The 20,547-nt window shown below is 38.9% G+C and overlaps 1 protein-coding gene across 5 annotated transcripts in view; it reads right to left on the bottom strand.

Moving 5' to 3' along the window:
- The window catches only part of TANC2 (tetratricopeptide repeat, ankyrin repeat and coiled-coil containing 2), a 248,381-nt gene that overhangs the window by 115,984 nt on the left and 111,850 nt on the right, over window positions 1-20,547 (bottom strand). Inside the window, exon 1 of one of the 5 annotated variants that reach the window (XM_089532217.1) lies at window positions 13,660-14,137. The exons of the other annotated variants lie outside the window; for them this stretch is intronic. The gene's annotated coding sequence lies outside the window, so the exon portion shown is untranslated. Of the gene's footprint in view, window positions 1-13,659; window positions 14,138-20,547 lie in introns of those variants that run through there. 5 annotated transcript variants of the gene reach the window in all.

The following is a 20,547-nucleotide window of genomic DNA, read 5'->3' as shown; positions in this document are numbered from 1 at the left end:
CAAGTTGTTTTTGTCCATTCCCTCTCTCCTTTTTGGCTGAATTTCAGAATCAGGTCACCTTGCTTCAGAAATGTTTCTAATAAATGGAACTCAGCCATATAAGTATAGCTGGAACAAAACCCACTTTCAATGCTTTTCTTGTTAATCTCTTCATTCTATGATTTGGTTTGTACTTAATCTATTAATCTTATTAATAATATAACTGAATTTTCTACTTATGTTGGTACTTTGTGCTTGTTAGTTTGTTTGTTTACTGAGCTGGTATTTAATTAGGAAATAGTTTATTATGTATTTTTAAAGTATTTTTTAAAAAAATACAGAAGCTAGTTTTTAAGAACTTTTTGCTGAGATAGAATATTTCAATTCAGAATAAACAGCCTTTATTTTGGTAAAAAATGAACTGTGTGGCCAAAGTATCTAAGAAGCAACATGCAGACCTGATACATACACATAATAAGTCTGAAAAGTGAAGAGTACTGACATTCAGAATGTAAATATGAGACTCAGCAATTTTTATCTCTCTCTCTGCATACAGCTTTACAGCTGATGGCAAACCAATACTTGAAGTCCCAGTTCAGACGTTTCCAGCACTGATAATACTACTTTTCCATACACAATGACCTGGCTCACGTAATGGTAAGTTAGTACACACTGCTTGCTACTTCCCCAGTTGGCTCCTTGCACCAGCAGAAACAGCTATGAACCAAGGACTCTCTGCCCAAATCTGAACTGAGAACTTTCATTTTCTTGTCTCTTGATAAGCCAGAGTTATAAGGCAGTATTAATGGCGTATGACAGGCAGAGATACAAGCCACAGCTCCTAGTATTTTGCAAACCATATCACAATAAGCAATCATACACCAACAATTTAAATGATCAAAAATGATATTAAAAGCAGCAGTCAAATAAGGAAAACAATATACTGAAAATGTGTACTAGAACAATATGATTTTTACTACTGATCTAAGAATAAGTAAGAATGAGTTCATGAGTCAGTCACCTAGAGAGGCATGCACTTTTAGATTCTAGGCACCCCCTCTTATTTCCACCATCCTTCTGTCCCAATCTAGCAAATGGAAGAAAGGTCTTGGGCAGGATCATATGGAAGGAAGAGATTTTGAAGATACTCTGATATCGTATTATTTAAGGCTTTATAGCTTTGTAGATTTGATCCTCAAAACCAAATTGGCAGCTAATGAAGCTGATAAAAAGATCAGCTGTTGTGACTTCATGGTTTGAAACAGTGCTCAGAGCTGTCATATTCTCAAGCAGGTGAAATTTCTGGACCATCTTTAAAAGTAACAGCATGAGATGATCTAACTTGGAAGTGAAGCATGAATGGCTAAGACAATGGAAAGAGTGTATTTTGACTGACTGACATTTCTGGCCAATCAGCAAGACTAGAGTTACATTATAGTGAAAGCAGTAGTGGTGTTTTAAAGTACAACAGCGACATCATAGCTAACACATGTTAGCACTGCAAGCAAAGAGGCAAACATGAACCTCCTTGTCAGAAGATCTGAACTGAGAACTGAAAATCCTGTGATGAAACAAACCCAAAGAAAAGGCAGGACAACACCACAAACTGAGAGAGAGAAAGGAATAACAGAGGGAAATCACAACAGAGGGCACACAAAAAATCAAAAGATGGGAAGACAAGCAGCAGGCATGCCCAACAATGTAAAAGTCTGAAGCAGCACTACATACATTATAGGAATGTGGAATGTGAGATGCATGAGCCAGGGAAAGCTAGAAAGAGTAAAAAAAGGAAATGAAATGCATAAACATAGCAATTCTAGAGGTGAACATGCTAAAATGAACAGTAATGGGTCACTTTGTCTCAGAAAACTACACAGTGTTTTACTCAGAAAATGAGAAGACATGAAGAAATGGGGTAGCTTTCTTACTAAGAAGAGATGTAGCAAAAGCAGTCACTACAACATCAGACTGAATCATATCAAGACTTCAGAGGGGGGGGGGGACTATAAATATTACCATAACCCAAGTATATGCACCAACCACATAACCAGAAGAAGAAGAAACAGAGATTCTATGAAGGAGTTCAGGAAGAAATTGACAACAAGCCAATACAGGATGTCAAGCTAATCATAGATGATTGGGATGCTAAAGTAGGAAATAAAGAAAAGTCCAAAACAGTAGGAAGATGTGGGCTAGGAATAAGAAATGAAGCAGAAGAGCGACTGATAGAATTCTGCGAGGCCAACAACCTATTCATTGCAAACACCTTTTTCATACACTCAGAGAGGAGACTATGCATATGGACATCACCAGATAGTCAATATAAAAAATAGATAGATTATATGATTGGAAGTGAAAGATGGAGAAGCTCTAGTCTTGTGGTCAAAATAGGCCAGGTGCTAATTGTGGTATATTTCATATATTGGAAATATTTATATAAAATATAGGGTAAAGCTGAAGAAGAAAACAAAAACAATAGTTATACCAAAACATGATCTGAGCAATATTTCAACAAAATTTACTGGCCATGTAAGAAATAGATTCGCGCAATTAAGTATAATCAATGAAGAACGAGAAGAACTATGTAAAGAAGATATGGACCACTTAAAGAAGCATGCAAGAAGACACTGTCAACAGCCAAAAAAAAAAAAAGGGACAGAACAATAGATAACAGACAAAAAGCTTCAAGCAGTGAAGCACAGAAGAGAACCAAAACAAAAGGGAGAAAGGATCAAAACCAGAACTACGAATGCAACTGTACATCAACTGCTGCACAAGGACAAGTAGAACTACTAAGGGGCAAAATAGACCACCCCAAAGGGGCAGCTTGAAGCTGTCCTGATAAAGCTGGATTGGGGCTGCAGTAAACACATGCCGCAGCCCCAATCCACCTTTTTGCCAGTGCAAAAAGAAGTGGCAAATTGTTGCTCCTTTTTATGCCAGCAAAAAGCTGTCTTTTCCCACCTTTCTGCGGCTTTATGGCACTCCTGAGGTGTCTGCCAGAGCACCTGGAAGCTGGCCGATGTGTGGGCAACCAAGCAGTGTGAAGCCGGCTTCCGGGCAGCTTCAGAGCATGCAGTGTCAAAACGCTGTGCTCTGAAGCTGCCTGGGCGGCAGTGCAAAGGGGCAGTCTATTTCACCTCTATAATGACCAATGCAGAAAAATGTAAGACAACAGCAAAAAAGGAAGAACAATAGACCTCAAAATCCCGGAATACAAAGAGAAGTTCAAACTAAGGGCCAGAATGCTCTGTGACAAGAAAAATAACATACTACAAGATCCAGAAGAAATAAAAAGACACTGGATGCAATATACAGAAGAGTTATATAAAAGAGGTGAAAACATGAATTCCAATATTGTTTAAGTGTTAATGTGGCTTAATGTTAAATGGCGTTAATATTAGTGCTGGCATACAACATAACCACAGTTAAGGCCAACAGAGGGAAGGTTAAGTAACTGTCTGTGCCAGAGGCAAAAGAATGGCATGAAGGCAATGGTGGCTAGGACAAATCAACTAGGGCTACAGAGCTAAAGAGAAGAGCCACTAACCAACTATGTTCTACTACTTCTAATGTTTTTCTATATAGCTTCTTTACTGCTGGACAGAATTATAGGATTTTTCCTGATTGTAAATAAAAATCCATCCATTGCAAATTAGACAGTGTTCCCTCTCTTTTAACTTAAAACAATGAAGAGTCTCCTGCCAGAAGCTGACTCATGTTTTGGACATTAACCAGTTACTATCTAATACTGCAATGAACAGCCTTTATTGAAATCTCCTCACTGTTAAAACCTTATAAGTGCTGCAGTGTTATTGACCCAAATCGTTTCTGAGACATTTAACAGTCCATTTCTAAGTAGCTGGACCAATCTCAACAAAACTTGGGTTATAGACTTCTGCTTACTCTGCAAGTCCTAATGGATTTTACTTTGAAACCTCGGTATGTTACAGTTATTGGAATGTACTGGTGAGTGCTATTGAACAACTGTTGTTTTAATTTCTTCACTGATTATAACATTAACTAGAGATGCTCAGGCTCTGGAGTAAGTTTTGAAGTCTCAGTATTCCTTACCAGGAAGAAGCGGCAAATTTTAGAAATCCCAAAATCTCCTCTCAGATTAAAAGCTATTCCTGATAAGACTTCTAAATGTATGCCTTCCATTAAGGACTCTTCTACTAGCGAACAGAAGCCTATCTCCTAAAGGACAGCATGTTGAACTAAGGATCCCCTGCTTCCCCTGGAGAGAGATATTGCTCTCCAGTCCCTTAGTTTATTTAATTGGCTCAAACAATGGTTTCGTGGCAAATTACATATATTAATACAAGAGTCTTCAGTACTGCATATATAACAAAACAATTCTTCTCAGAGAAACTGACTTTTGGTAAGATTTACTGCTTTAACATATCAGCACTAACTGACCACTGTAAAAATCTGAAAGACCTGTATCACCTTGTGCAGCCTCTTTAAAATTTAGGGCAAGGATCATGACTAGCATCTTTCTAGATCCTGTTATGTTCTATTCCCACCGCCACGACTGTATAAATATGTTTTATGCCTGAGGCCTTAATCCCACTCCGCACTGCATCTGAATAAGAGGGTTTATATCTACAATGTAAGATGTTGCCTCATTTTTCTCTTCCACCCCTCATTTTTATACCTTATATAATATTTGCTTTAGCTATGTCTATCCACTAAAATTCTGTTGGTATCATGGCACCTACAGAGATGTCATTTTACCTACTGAAGGAAAGTTTTTACCTCTAAACACCACAATGTATACTACTAACTCAGAAAGCTTTGACAACAGGGGTTTAGATGGTTACATTAAGACAGGCCTGTGTCTCACCACTAGATGTGATGGCATAAAATACCCTCAATGTGAAGAAGCTGTGTATCTCTAGGAACACAAGGAGGTGTTGACTAATAACAAATGGTTCATAAAAAGTTAAAGGGGTGATATTTATCAACTGCTGTTAGCTATATTAGGTTTATGGTCCACCTGATTCACACAATGTTCAAAGAAAATAATAGAGACCACTTTCAGTCTGCATGCCTCTATGGCAGAACTATCAGTATTGAATCATTGTGCCTCTTAAGGACAGGCTCAAGGTCACAGTTAGAGTGGTATATTAGCCCAAAAAATCCAAATGATACTCAAACTGCTACAAAGTTGAAAAGGTTTTTAAATGTTATAATGAGTATAGGTTTTTAAAGCACTGACATATTTGTACTGTACATAAGTCTGAGTAGATCATGCTCCATAAGATACAGATCAATCATAAACTACACCCTATAGCAAGTTAAGCTTCAGCCAGCATGGACAATAATGCATGCACACATACAGAAGATATTGTCCACAATATCTGGAGGCTATCTCCTGCTATTTGTTCTTAAGTCTTCCTGACACTGGTAAACAAGGGCAAATCAACTGAATTACACTTAACAAAACTTTTCCATACACTCAACATATCTGCTACTGGAGTCAGAAAAATATCTTGCTTCTGAAGAAACAATAGGAGAAGACGCTAAAACTCCTACAAGAATTACAGCCTAAAATAATTCTAAAAGTACAGTATGTGTGATATCACAAGACACAAGTCAGGCGTATGGACAGCTTTCACACGTTATTCCATTAAAAGACACAAGCCAAAAATAAATCTGCCACTGCATACTATATTTATTCAAAGAGATGATGTAAATGTTGGAATTAACTCCAAACTAATGGGATCAAGCTTCAAATATCTGTGTCCACAGCACAAAACTACACAAATCTTTATCTGATGACTTAAATTTAAAGACCATTCTGAGATATCTGAACACCCACTTATCACTTGCTTTGTTTTCTTATTAGCCAAGGGAGAACAGTTCTAACTCTCCAGACATTCTGGGCCAAAAACTTTCAACAATGCTATTCAAAATAACCAATGGTTAGAGTTTCTTTAAAATGGAGTTCAGAAACATCTGGAGGGCCACAGTTCCTGATATATGTTAATGATTCTTTACAAAGTTGTACACCTAGTGAGTAAGTTTTGCTAAACGTATATGCATTGATAAATACGGTATATATTCTGCACACATAAATATTAGTAAAGACTAGTAATACAATTTGCTTATTTTGCTCTCACATGCAACAATAAATAATTTTAAAAGATTCCTCTCAAAAGCCCAAATGAAAATGTGTTTCTGTATGTTTTAAATGCAAAAAAAAAACCCCGCCAAAAATTGCACACCTCAAAACACAAACAATCTTTTATTGGACTATTTTCTCACTGAGATGTCCTGATATCTTGATGTCTTGAGACACCTTTTCTCAATGAGAAAAAAAAAAGGAGAACTTTTGCCTTTTGTTGTCCATGGCACTGCTAAGCAAGCGAAGAAACCATTACGAGAAAGAGAATATAATTTGTCTTGTTGTTGTTGTTGTTGTGTTTTTGTCTGGACGCGAGTAGACTTCAGTATTGATGACTGACAGGCCACCTTTTCATGGCTTACCAGAAACCTGAGTTCGAGCTCAGACAGGAACAGCCAATGATGGATTGGTGGTGGTGAAGTGACATAATAAACACAAACTTTCAACCCACCACAACTAATCTACCTAAACAGGCAACCAAAAATTCCTTAACAAATTCTCATAGATTACCCAGCTCCACTTAATAAGGATCACAGAGGATGCATCAAGATGTTGCTAATGTTACATGAATACATGAGTACAAAATCTCTCCTCAGTAACTCAACAAGTCAGAATCTAATCCAGATTTCAGATCCCACACCAAATTTAAATCTAATTCTTCTTGGAGCAAGTTCAAGTTCTCCAACTGTAACCTGTTACCTTTCATTTAACTGCTATTACTGGTAAATACAACTTTGTCTCATTATTATCTCTCTCCTGCCCTATTCACAACTATGGCAGAATTATTCCTGAAACTGTTCTTACCGAGGAAAGTAATAACACATCAGAAGAACAATGACACTGCAGTGACATATTCTTTTGTACAACAAAACTGGTCTACCTTGCCCTTTTTTTTTCTTGACTAAAGTAGCTTTCCCTCTACAGAGCTATTTAGAAGAATCACATTTTTTTAAAAAAGGAAAAGAAACATGCACGACTTCCTATAGAGGCCCCCAAATTTTAAGGAGAATGCTTCAACGATACTAGATCTCTTGCAGATTGTATGTATGTATGTATGTATGTATGTATGTATGTATAAAAACAGAAAGCAAGTTTTTGATCTCCCATCTACAAGAGGTCATTGCTTCTTGCCTCACATAACTATACTGAAAGATACAAGGAACTCCACTGGGTTGCAGAATACATCACTGCCAGCATACGAAATCAAAATCATACTTATAGTAGAACAATGAGATTTGTCACAAGAGTCAGTAATAAAAAGGATCAGAATGTGGATAAAATAGCAAAGAAGGAACTCTTCGGTTTGCTGGGTAAGGCCTGCCACAACTATTTCTCACATAACATAGTCAACAGTCAGGTCATATATTTATTTACTACATTTTATAGTAGCAAAAATATTTTAGAAAAATATCAATCTATTGAACTGTTTTGCACAAGTCTATCAAACTTAACAATTCCACATGAAGACAAGGCACAAACTTAGCGGGTAGGAATGACTGCTCCCTTCTTCTTCCCACTTCCCAATTATCCTGGGAATGATGCTGTAACATGACATAACATAGGGACATTTTGACCCAAATTAGAAGGAAATGCTGCTGGACTGCCAAGGGCAGTATTGCTGCTACTTTAAGAATTAGTGGAACTGTAATTTTTGAAAATAAGGGGAAGAAACTCAATTGCTTCATCTTTAAAGTTTAAACACTTTCCACAATGCCCTCAAGTCTGGGATGAATACTTTTAGCCATGCACTTACATAACTGTCCCTGTGCATATTTTTTGCTGTGCCTTCAAGTTGCTTCCAACTTATGGCACCCTAAGGAGAATATATCACAGGGTTTTCTTGGCAAGATTTCTTCAGAGGAGGTTTGTCAATGGAGATTATCATATTCCGTTTAAAGCACCTATAGGAGCATATTTAATTTTTAAAATGGGTCTTATCGCATTCACATGTGGCCAGGCAAATGCAGCGAATATACAGCCTTGATGCCAGCCAGGCTTATTCTGTGTCTTTTCGAGAACAGCATTTTCCTGTCCTTGACATGCTGCAGAATAAGCCTAGCTGGCATCTGGGCTGTATACACACTGCCTTTGCCCAGCCACGGGTGAATGCGATAAGACCCGTTTTTAAAATTAAACATGCTTCTATCCCGTCAGGGATAAGGTGCTTTAAACAGATTGCAATAATCTGTTGTCTTCTCAAGCTGAGAGTGTGTGACTTGGCTAAGGTCAGCCAGTGCGGACCCCAGTGCGGAAACAGTTTTGCATACATTCAAACCCCATTGGCTTAAATATAGGCATGCGGCTGTGGGAGCGTGCACATGTGGGCTTCAGGCACGCACCCCATTATTTCCCCCTCCATTCATCCCTTGCGCATAAACAAGGGACGTGGGTTCCAAAACCGCAAGAATGGAGGGAGGACTCAGGGTGTGTGTGGTGTGTGTGTGGGCATGTGTGTGTATGAAGTAGGATGGCTGTTGTCTTGGTCTCTTTCTTTTTTTTTAACATTTTATTGCTATTTAACTCTGTTGTTGACTTATAATAGGATTTTCATGGCAAGATTTACTCCAGGGAAAGTTTTGCCAATGCCTTCCTCTGAAGCTGAGACACTGTGACATGCCCAAGATCACCCAGTTAGTTTCTGTGGCTGATCAGGATCAAACCTGAGTTTCATCCAGTCCTGAGCTAAACTCTAACCTTATTACACCATGGTGTCTCTACACAGTACTCAGATACAGTGGCCACAGCCTTATATGGCTCAACATAGTGCAGTCATTCCGTGGCCAAATGTGAAGTGATTACATCATCCACTGAGGTTTGTCAGGGTCCTTAAGAAGTCTCAGTGGCTGAGGTAATCATTTAGCATCTGACTATGGGGTCACAGGGGATGTGCAATCCCCTTGAATTAAATGTTTGGTTGCTGCTTCAGCAGTAGGGGGGGGGGGGGGAGTTTTGGTTTCTGCAAGTGGAAGAAAGAAATAACTATCTCCTCAGTCACCAAAATAAGACATACAAAATGTAAGCCACTAATAGGATGTCAGCCAAACACTGATAACCCAATAGTCCATGATAATTTTATCCCATAATTAAATAAATTTGCACAATTTAAAATTTAAAGGGTACTTTAACAGAGATGAGAAGGATTATGTCAAAGGCTTCACGTATGCTGTCCAGAAAACTTAGTCAAGACCCTCTCTGTTTAGTAGAGCAAAACTGACTCACAACCCAAGAAGGGAAAAGGAAAAATTGCAATGGCAACATCTATGTGACCCAGAATGGGACTAATTTCTTGTCCTCCCACAAAAGTGAACTTTGCCATCTTATGGGAAATTCTCAGTACAATCCTCTGATGTCAGAAGTATGAGAATAAGCAGAGAGTAACAGCAATAGCTATAGTTATGGACCAACCATAAATGATATTATCAGACATATCTGTTTCTCATTTGGGGGGTTGGCATGCTTTATTTCTGAAAAACTGATGAAAGTTTGCACTTATTTTGTGATGAGGGGTCAAAGAATAAACTGGACTCTTCCAGAGAAACCTGACACATACACAAAATGAATTGCTCCTTTGGGAAGACAGGATACTGTGGTGTACAATTACAGAGAGGGCAACCACAGCAGGAGAAGAAGCAGCTCTCAGGGAAGTGAAAGGAGTTTCAAATCATACAGCTCCTCTGGTGGCAAGGACATTTCTGATGAATCCACCAATGAGAGGTGCTTTGATTGTGAGTCCCTGCATGGATGGCCCTTGTGGTTCTATGATTCTATGAGCTGCCTCTTTCCTCAAGTAGCAGTAGCAGAAAATAATTCCCCACCCTTTTCCAGGTCAGGGAGCTGACTGGGGAAAAACAACTCTCTTGCCTTGGGAAGGGGTTTGGGGAATGCGAACACAACCTCCTTTCTGCTGTTCCTGGGCTTCAGAGAGCTCCCTGAAAGGAGGGAACTGCAAATGTGCGCCCCCTGCCCTTCCAGTGCCTAAAAGAGCTTTTACGCATGCACTGCTCTCACCCCTCTGCTTTATTTGCAAATTTTGACTTTCACAGGAGATCTTGTGCCCCTAAACCCCGTGAATGTCAAGGGTCAACTGTAATGTCTTTTTAAAAGTCATTTTCTATCCTCTTCTGATTTTGTTTGATGTGTTTTTTTGTGGGTTTTTCGGGCTATGTGGCCGTGTTCTATAAAATTTTCTTCCTGACGTTTCGCCAGCATCTGTGGCTGGCATCTTCAGAGAATGCTTTGCCTGGAAAAAGTTGGGTGTATATATACTGTGTGAGCCTGGGAATGCAGGAGTGATTTGTGCCATGAAAGCCTTCGACTTCACTTTGTTTGATGTGTTTGCTCACCGTCAAAGGACTGTTGAAAATGTGAACAAACCGCAAATATTTAGAGAACTATGCAGGAAAAGTTTAAACCATTATTTACTACATTTTGCCTTTTGTGTGGTTTTCAGCTGAGATAGCTTATTGGGTTTGCATGTAACCCTAATTGTTTCATATGGCAAAAATGAACAACTGGTTTTTCAAGGGATGAAACCATGTAAAATCCTTCAGATTAAACTACTGCTTTTTGGTATACTATCTGGTGCTTTTGACTAGGTCAGAACTGCCTTGGAAATAGTAAATCGATGTACTGAAGACAAAGTGAACCCAAGCATTTTGCTGCCTGAGACACAGCAGCAAATATTGTCTCATACCTCACATCTCCATGTATATTGTACCCCAAAATGATCAAGTTGTTTTATCGATTAAGGCAGAAAATACAAGTATCTCTTAATGGTAATAAAAATACAATGACACTTAAAATCAGTTGTCAGAGGCAACTGCCTCATTCTGTTTAACAGGAAGGCTGGGCCTGACAGAAGTACATAGCATTTCCCCCCAAATCTGATGTTTAAAAATCAGAAACAGAAAAAAGGAAATTTAGAAACCACTCCTCAAAATCACACAAGACTGAGAAGAGATTTCAAACTACATTTTATAGCAACAACACAGAAGAGTGTACAAGAACATCTTCAGACCTTTAAAAGAAGAATTTGGATAGTTCATTCATTTTGTACATTATTTTGAATGGATAACATTTCTAATAGTCCTTTGGTTCTCACAACACATTTATGAGGCAGTCATGAGTGTCATTTGATGATTTCAGAGTGATTCAATGCCACATTCTTTACTCATGCCAAGACATGATTTTTGACCTGTTTGTCTGTCTGTCTGTTTGTCTCTAATGACCTTATGAATTTCACAGAGTTTCCTTAGGCAAGAAATACCCAGAGGTTGTTATGCCAGTACCTTCCCAACTCCAAATTCAGATCAATTCATCCACTGCACAAGAACGTGTATATTTGTAGTGAGGAAGAAAACATGGTCTAAGAAAGGAAATATTCAAAATCTTCCATCCTTTAACATCATGGCTGAAGGGACCAATGGTTAATCTTTCCACCTCCCACAATGCTTTTAGATATGGCCTCAGATTTCTTGGAAATAATAAAGGGGCGAAACAGACCACCCCAAAGAGGTGGCTTCAAGCCATCCCTGACAATGCTGGCATGCCATGGCCCCAATCTGCCTTTTTGTCAATCCCTCTTTGCGCTGGCAAAAAATGGCTTTTTGGCCCCACCGCAGCCAGAAGCCACCTTTAAGGCACTCCAGTAGCGCATGGTATCTAAACGCTGTGCCACTGGAGAGCCCAGAAGCCGGCCCATATCTGGGCAACCGGGCGGCATGAAGCCAGCTTCCAGGAGTCTTGGAGGCATGCATCGTGTGTACGCCACATCCCCAAGCCGGATAGAAGCCAGCTTTATATGCCCATCTGTTCCGGCCCAAAGTCATTGTATCTTAGAAGGTATGTGACAACAAAAATGTGCCGTAATGAATGATAATGACAGCTCTTTGACTCTCCATCACCACCCCCATCTTTCTGCAGGCCTTTGCTCCCTTGCTCCCCCTTTCCCACTTTCTGGTGCTTAGAAAGCTGCTAAAGCAGCATCCTTAATACAAACCTTTTTCAGGGATTTCTCAGTCCATACTATTCCAGAAAGAAGAGGCCACAGGGTATACTTTACTGGTACACTGCCCCAGAGCAAAGTATGTTTAAGTCTGGTAAACTGGTGATCATGATATGCAAACACCATATGACCTCAATCCCAAAGTTGACGTGATAGCTTCACACTTGTATTTGGGTGAGACATTTTGTACTTAGAAAATTTGTTTTCCATATTCCTCCAGTTCACATTTTACATGCCTTATGAGTAGCACACAAAGTTACTTTCTTAATTTTGAAAGCCAAATTCTTACCAACTAGTTCAAAAAAAAAAATTACATTACGTGATTTCAAGCAATTTACAAATAGGGAGAAATATTGAATGTAAAAGCAAGAAATTAAAGCTTCATTCAAGCTCAAAAAACTGCATAGGAAAATGCCATACTGTTTCCAAGATAATTTATTTCATCTCAGTTGGCTTAGAGCTAAAATCTTAACAGTTATTTGCTGAATTCTACTGCCTAAATAGCTACTAGGTTTGCCTACACTAACACCCAGATAAAAAGTTCCCAACCTTTAAAGACAAGATAAATATTAATCTTCTTTCTTAAAATAACCCCATCTCTCAAGCCAATTAATAAATCTGAATATTATTTCCAGCAAAAATACCAAGCTAGGCTAATAAGGGAATATTATATATCCTTAGAAATCTAATCAAATATTTTCTAAAAATCTAGAGAAGATCATTTATCTCATTCAAAGCACAAAAATATATAGATGGGCCTGGTTCCAATTATAAAAGCTCTACTTTAAAAATCAAAACAAAATATATTTCTTTGAAAATGCAAACGCTGGCTTTCATATTCCACACTGTGCAAACAACATTTGGAAGCAGCTTTTGGAAATAATATTTTCACTGTTTCTAGCAATGAAATCTATAGAATAGGCAACCTTGACTGCAGTTTATGGCATTGCTATAGCCCAGCCTTTCCCTTGAACATGGTTCCCTCCACAAGTCCCAATAGGCACCAGATTGTGATAAGCTGCCAAAGCCTATGAATATGTAAACAACTTTTGCAAATGGCACTTCTGTTTTTTTCCTTTGTGGGTGGTGGAAACCTGTAGAGAATAACAAGTTCCATAATCCAGCCATCGATGAAACATGAATGGAAAAGCATCTTTCAACACAACAGCCATCCACTAGAAACCATATTCTAAGTTATAAGCTCTTCAGCTGCTACAGCAAGAAAATAAACACAACTAAGATATTAGATAACAAAATTAATATTGCTGCAGTATTTCATTAGATTCATGTAAAAGCAAACATTTTCTTTTCAAAGGGAAAAATTAATGCATTATATAAAATCTGTGAGCAAACAATTAGAAATCTACATAGAACACCTCTGATCCACAACAACAAACCCTTGATGGTTTAGATGTATTAACGTAAAGAGACAAAATCCCCTTTTCTGCATTTTGATAGTGTTTTAAGAAGGCCTGAAAAATATTAATAAACATTTTCAGCTACAAAACATGCAAGATGCAGATTTTACTCCCCATATACTTACAACAGGTTTTGGATCTTCTTTTCTGTTAGTTGATAAAATGCAATCTTTCTGCCAACATGACAAAAACCCTGCTCTTTCACAGGCAACACTGCCAGAAATCCACCCTCTTGTTTTTCTTGCTGCTAGATCCATATCACCACTGAAAGCATCAGTGTGATGTTGCATATCTTTCCAGGTTTGATTCCCCAAAGCCAATCTCCCTATGGTGCTTCCATCTTCTGAGTGAGCAAGGAATTCAAGGTCAATTTCAGGAAAGCTCACAGGAACACCAAGCTTTTTCTCTCTATTATGTCCTTCGGCACAAAACAAACCTTCTTCCCAGACTTACCACACAAAATGTATACCCTGTAGGTCCCTGGAGTTTAAATTACCGTAAGTATTTTCACTCTTTCTCCCTACGGTCTATTTTAATTTGTCCCACTCCTCGTCAGAGTAAACTACAGAAAGGACAGCTAGGTAATGGCGCAGTATACCGAAGTGAATGATTCACTGATATGCTCCTTAACATTCAGGAGTAACACGAAAGGCTAGCAATGCAACCCAGTCCAGAGCTGATGAATGGTGCAATGCTGCTGTTGTCATGGTAACTCTGTGAAAAAAGGCACCACCATATATGGAGCCATGACATGGATTCCAGGAATGGTTTATATTAAAAAGCAATAAACCCTTTAACACTTACCTTCTCTCTATCGCATGTCTGTGTAGCCTTCATTTTCAGTCACAACAAATTGTCACATGCATAATCACCTCAAAGAGAAAAACTGTTTGTGCTGTGAATACTGCAGTAGCAGCAGTAGCACCGAAAAAGCACAAAGACTCATCTCATAGTTGTTAAGCCAGGAGAAGGAGAAAAATACTTGGCTGTGAACTAAGATACTATCAACCCATACGCTAGAATCAGAAAACAGAACTAGCAGAACACTGGCACATCAGAAAAGAAGCACCCTGACTCTATGGAAAATGGGTTCAGTGAGCCAAACTACGCCACCTTAAAACCAGAAGAAGAATTAGTGACTCTACACTAACCTTGATCCAAGGGGGACATTCCAAACATATTAGGTGCAAGCCCCTTCAAGAACCTTTTCCCAATTATGCTTCTGATGTACCATAATGATAAGCACAACATAGAACACAGGAAACATGGTAGACCACAGCTGGAGTCAGAATCCAGCAAGCTATTTCAATCATAGCAATGCATTTGTGCAGGCTTCATTTAGGTCAAGACAACTTCCTGGTTTGGATTTCCGGCATCAGCAGTGGTTTGGAAAAGTCCTTTGAGTCCCTTCCCCATCTTGTGAAGTTACATGACTGACTTAAATTGCTGGAAGCAAAGAGGCACTTTTTATCAATGCTGGTATAAAGTGATTAGTGAGAGACGGGCATCTAGGTAACATACGCCCTTTTGTTTCACCCCTCTGTATCTTACTTTGGTCTATGTATTCAAGCCTTTTGCTTTCTCCTTGCCTACAAAGGTCACTTTGCTCTTCCTTCAAGAAGTCAGTCAGTCTCTTTGTTTATTTTGTCTCAGGAGGAGCATCCATGAGGCTTCAATTTCAATAATGGAAGCTAGCTTACCCTCATACCTGAGGGCCAGCTTTCATAGGCTCTGCTAACCATGTTTAGGTCAGCTCCTTTTATCTACCTCCTTTACTATCCTAAGATGAATTTCTTGAGACAAACATGTTTTTCTTTCTTACCTTATAAGAGCATTCAGAGCCATTTCTCCTGTTCCTACCATAAGCTTACATTGTATTAGTCCTGCTGCACTCTACTTAATATAGATACCAAATATTCCTACATAAGCAACTTTCATGGTTTTCCAAAAATGGCACCTCCAAGAAGCATTGGTCCATCTTATGACCAGTGCAAACAACACATAAGTGAAGAGTATGGCTAATTCTTTTAAATAGAAGAAAAAGTGGGAGATGGAGATGTACTAGAAACAAAAACAAATGAAGCCAAGATTCTTGAAGTCATTATATTTAGTCATTGAAATGCCCAACACATTTTGGGAAATCCTTTAATTATTTCTTCAGGTGGATTTCTGATGATCAATTTGCCTCAAGGAAGGAAATAGAGACATTTCAGAAACACAGTGTCCATTTTATTTAATAGACAATTCTGATTTTTCAAAACACAGTTGTCCACAAATACAGTAATTAACAACAACAACAACTTGGGGAGGACAAGAACCAGAGGGCAAAAATCCCTTTCAAGTGAATTTCAAAAAGAACAAGGGAGAAAGATGATAATCCATGTGGCAGGCTCTTAATTCTGCCTATAGCACCTTTTTCAGAATGGTTTTCCCTCAGGTTCCAGCACTCTGGTGTCACTACAGCCGATCAGACCCTGCCTAGGTTGATACTGGGATTCCCTCTCTCCTCCAAGAGCCTTTTCACCCTTCAGGCTATCTTCTCCATCAAACCCAATTGTCTTTGATCATCACATCACTGGCCACTTTCTTCTCTTTATTTCCACCTCCATCCTTGCCTAGTCCTTCTGCACCTTTTCTGGCACTGCAGGTTTAACAATGTCTCTTTGTTTCCCTCCACTCTCTATGCCTCTGCCTTTTAGCTCTCCATTACCCTACACTCTTCGCTCTCTTCTTCTGACTTTTCCCACACTCAAGCCTTTGACTTCATTCGCAGTCATGTATTTTATCTTTCACTTGCCAATCTTCTCCTCAAGAAGTACACATTAATATGTCCATGTGATCGCAGTGTTGATGGGGAATATGTTTTACTTTAAACCAAGGCTTGCGTCTGTTTTTTCCTTCCTATTTGAGAAAACCAACTAGCTTCTGGGCTCATTTCAAATAGTTTTAAAAGAGTAAAGATGAAAAGAAGTGAATTCACAGCTGTGATAACGCACACCATCCACAAAAGAAAAGTTATCCTGATGGTGGAGGATGAAAACATTAGAGGAGTCCACAAATCCTACTGGAAATCTTCAATCACCAGATTGTTCCCAATGTTCCCAAGATCTTCTGGAGGATGAGTACTTCACTGCAAATGCACTGTGAAGTAACAGGCCTAAAAGAATACATTGCTCCTGTGTGTGAAACAGTGGAAAAGTGCAGCAACACAGAGGGCTATGGCTGGTTTTCTCAGTATGTGGCTGTTGCAGATTAATATTTAATTACTGACTAACTCTGTTGCTATAGAGTCAGGGACGTAGCCAGGGGGGGTGCGTGGGATCTGGACCCCCCTTCCATTAGATACAATGAATGGTGCATGCCACTGCGCCACTGCACCCAAGCCCCATTATAATGGTGGCACTTAGTCAAAATCCTGGCTACGTCCCTGATGGAGAGAAGACCTATTCTTCCATGCACTGCTCCAGTGCTTGAGCTGATAGCCTGCATTACACCAATATGAGGAGTTTGCTGTCAAATGCCATACCTGATAATTTCCTCAGATTCTTTCTATAAAAACATTTTAAAGCCCTTTTATAAAGAGGAGGCACAAGAGTTTCTTGCACTGCAAAGATGAAGATAAGCAGCTATGAATTACAGGCTTATTCCTGTACTTTTGTCCCATGATGCACACTTTTTCACAGCTCCTTTGTAAAATCACACACCTTATATGTTCATCTAGCATTACTCCACCCACAGTAGACTATTTTTGTGTTTTATGCCTCTCTTCATTTCCACCCCCAACAATTCTCCAAGGACTCTGAGTTGCTTGGCAAAGAAATTGGCTGCATTCCAGGTTTGTCAGGGACAGCTAAGACATCCTGTAGTCTTTTTATTCAAGATAGCATTATGGGTTCATCCTTCCAGCGAAGAACAGAAAGTACCCAACCTGTATTCAGTTATGACATCCTGATTCAACCTGCCAAAGCAAACTGCAAAGCCTCTGGCCTATTAAGTCTCTCCATTGTCAAAAGAAATGCTTCTTTGTGTTGGTATCTTCTACTATCAACCAGTTCCAAAGTTTACTTGCAGATTCTACCATTTTCTAATTCTAGAGAAAAGAGTCGGGACAGTGGAAATAATGCATTAAAATAATACACACTCACTATTTCAGAATAATGTTCTTATTCATTAGGGTGTTTGGTCTCCACATCTATGGAGTCAGAGTCGGAAGCAATTATGGGTGGAGCTGGAGTCAAAAGAAATGTGCAGACTCTGGCTTTCAAATAAAAACTTTTACTATTAAATGCCTGGTATGTTGCATATTTATTTTCATAGTAATTAGGGTCAGACATTTTTATCAAAAATATTTTTTATGTTCTATCAATCAAATGTGATGATGGAATGCCTTGTGCTACCATTTTACTAAAGTAAATTTAGTACTTATTATTATGATTATTATTTAATATACATTTACCATTTATGAAAGAGCCAGAGTTGGAGTTGAATTCAGACAATAGAAGAATAGAGGTGTTGGAGTTGCAGGTTTGGTGTGCTGATTTTACAACCCTGGAAGCCTTGCTAAATGGTAGCAAACTTCCTGTGTACTGGCCCTGACAAGTTTGCACAGGAACAATATTGTCATCATCATCAATTAATGTAATGATTTACTAACAATTAATTCAGCAAACAAAAATTATTATTATTATCAGCAAGAACAAATTAATTATTATCTATGGCAAAACTATTTTTTACAGTTCAGATACCAGCCACAGTTGCAGGTGAAACACCAGGAATAAATTCTTCTAGAATGCTGCCACAGAGCCTGAAAAACCCACACAAAACTATATAACTTCTTTTTGTTTAATCTAGTGAAATATTGTATAACTTACAGAAGTTTGAAAATGGAAAGACAACTTCCTGCAACGTGAAGAATAAATTCTTTCAGAATGTGGCACACGGCCTGAAAAACCCACAGAAAACTATGGATTCCGGCTGTGAAAGGCTTTGACTTCATAGAAGTTGTATACTTTGTTACATTATCAGTTACCTACAGGAAGATACTTTAGTCCTCTCTTCCCTATAAGTCTAAAAAATATATATTTTGCATTCCAGTGACAAACACCATCTTTCTTTCCTGCTCAGCAACTGCAACATTCAAAGTGCTGCATTCAGAAATCTCCAAACATTCAGCAAATATGGAAACATGCACAGATAAGGTCAACCATACATCTCTTGGATATTTTATTTGGCTAAAATATTTTTATGTAGAAATATTAAAAATATAATGATAGAACTATTCCTGTAATTAAAGCAGAGAGTGAAAATCAAAGTAAGAATGAGCATGGCATTTTATGTTTACATTTCATGTTTATATAGCCTTGAGTTAAAATCATGGAAGAGGAGATCACCCATGGATTCTATAACATGACGATTCAATATTACAATGTATAGAATATGGCATAAATCAATGTTCCTCAAGCATTCTCAGCTCAGTTGTTCTTCTAAATTTAGGTTCCTCGCGTAGCACAACTCTGACCATCTGTTCCATAGCAGGGATTTTTTGCAAACAATTCCATGTAGCCTGTTTCTGTATGCAAAGATCTGTGGACTGGAGTACCAATTCAAAATTGACATTAAGGAAGGAAAATGGTGCAAGACACTTCTTCCCTTCTAAACCAGTTTCTTTCAACCAATGGTCTGTTACACTGTATTAGATTGTCCAAGTATCACTAATTGCAAAGAACTGTCCAAAACCCATATACAGTACATTCTGATATAACAAGTGTTTTTACAATGTGAATTGGCAACAATGATTAGTTAATAGAGAAATACTGTTTGCAGAACACAAACTCTTAATTGGCTATAGCATGATTCCATCTTGAGCATTCAAAATTGGCACTCTTCCACATCTCAACTGTTAAACAGATACCCTACTTCCCCTCATCGTAGCCCTGTGGATTTGAAAAGTGAGGGACTGAAGTGAGGGGTGTAGAAGGAGAGGGAGAGAGCATTTGCAAGCCAGGGATGAGATTTTATGTGGGGAAAGAGTGAGTGAGGTGGATGGAAAAAGGAGGTGGGAGTATTTGCAAGGGTAATATTTCAAACCAGGGCAGGAGTGGGTAAAGTGTATGAGAAGAGGGTATTATAACTCACCCTTTGGAATCAGAAGACTCAGACACAGAGAAGTAAGACTGCCAGGAATTTACAACTCCAAATAATAGAGGTTCCTTTAAATCCAAGGGTTGGGGGGGGGGGGATGAGGCAGTTGGGAGGGCCACTCCCCAGCAGGAAGTGGCAAATGCTATTTACTCGTCTCCATTCTGTGAAGATCATCAAAGCAGTAAGGAGAGGCTATGCAGGTCCCAGTGTTTGTTAAACAGGAAAAATTGAGTCATTAAGTACCTGGTGTAATGAGACAGCTGCCTATAAATCTGCCAGCAGCTCCTTGGCGTCTTTGTTGTTTATAACCATTCTACCTTGGTGACTGGCAATACCATACTGTTCACATACTCTTGACCTTGGACCGGCTAAATAGTTTTGTGTTTTACTCCTTCCTGGCTTCATTTAACTAGATTTGATGACTGGCTGATGACATCCCCCTTGTCTCTTCTTTCATCTTGCTGGATAATAACCTGTAACTGATTTGGACTAAACTAACTATCCAACGGCTCCTGGGTCATTTGCTGATTGGAGAATAGGATAGAAAGGGAGGTGGCATGTGCAAGAGTAAGATTTTAAGCCAGGACAGGAAAGAGTGAGGTGGAAGGAATTAGGGGACGGAGCATTTGCACGAGATGAGATTTTAAGTCAGGTCTGAAGTGAGAGGGGTGGAAGGAGAGGGTAGAAGCATTTGTGAGGATAATTTTTTAAGCCAGGACAGAAGTGAGTGAGGTGGGTGGAAGGAGGGGAGAATGTTTGCGAGAGATGAGATTTTTAGCTAGGACATGAGTGAGTGAGGTGATGGAAGGATGGGGTGGGGGCATTTATGAGGGATGAGATTTTAAGTTGTGACAGCAATGAGTGAGGGAGAC

Source organism: Sceloporus occidentalis, unplaced genomic scaffold (genome assembly GCF_023333645.1).
Source record: "Sceloporus occidentalis isolate IW3139 unplaced genomic scaffold, rSceOcc1.0.p SCAF_7, whole genome shotgun sequence".
Taxonomy (NCBI): domain Eukaryota; kingdom Metazoa; phylum Chordata; class Lepidosauria; order Squamata; family Phrynosomatidae; genus Sceloporus; species Sceloporus occidentalis.
The sequence above is the reverse complement of the archived record's forward strand: the minus strand, read 5'-3'. Positions and strand labels throughout refer to the sequence as shown.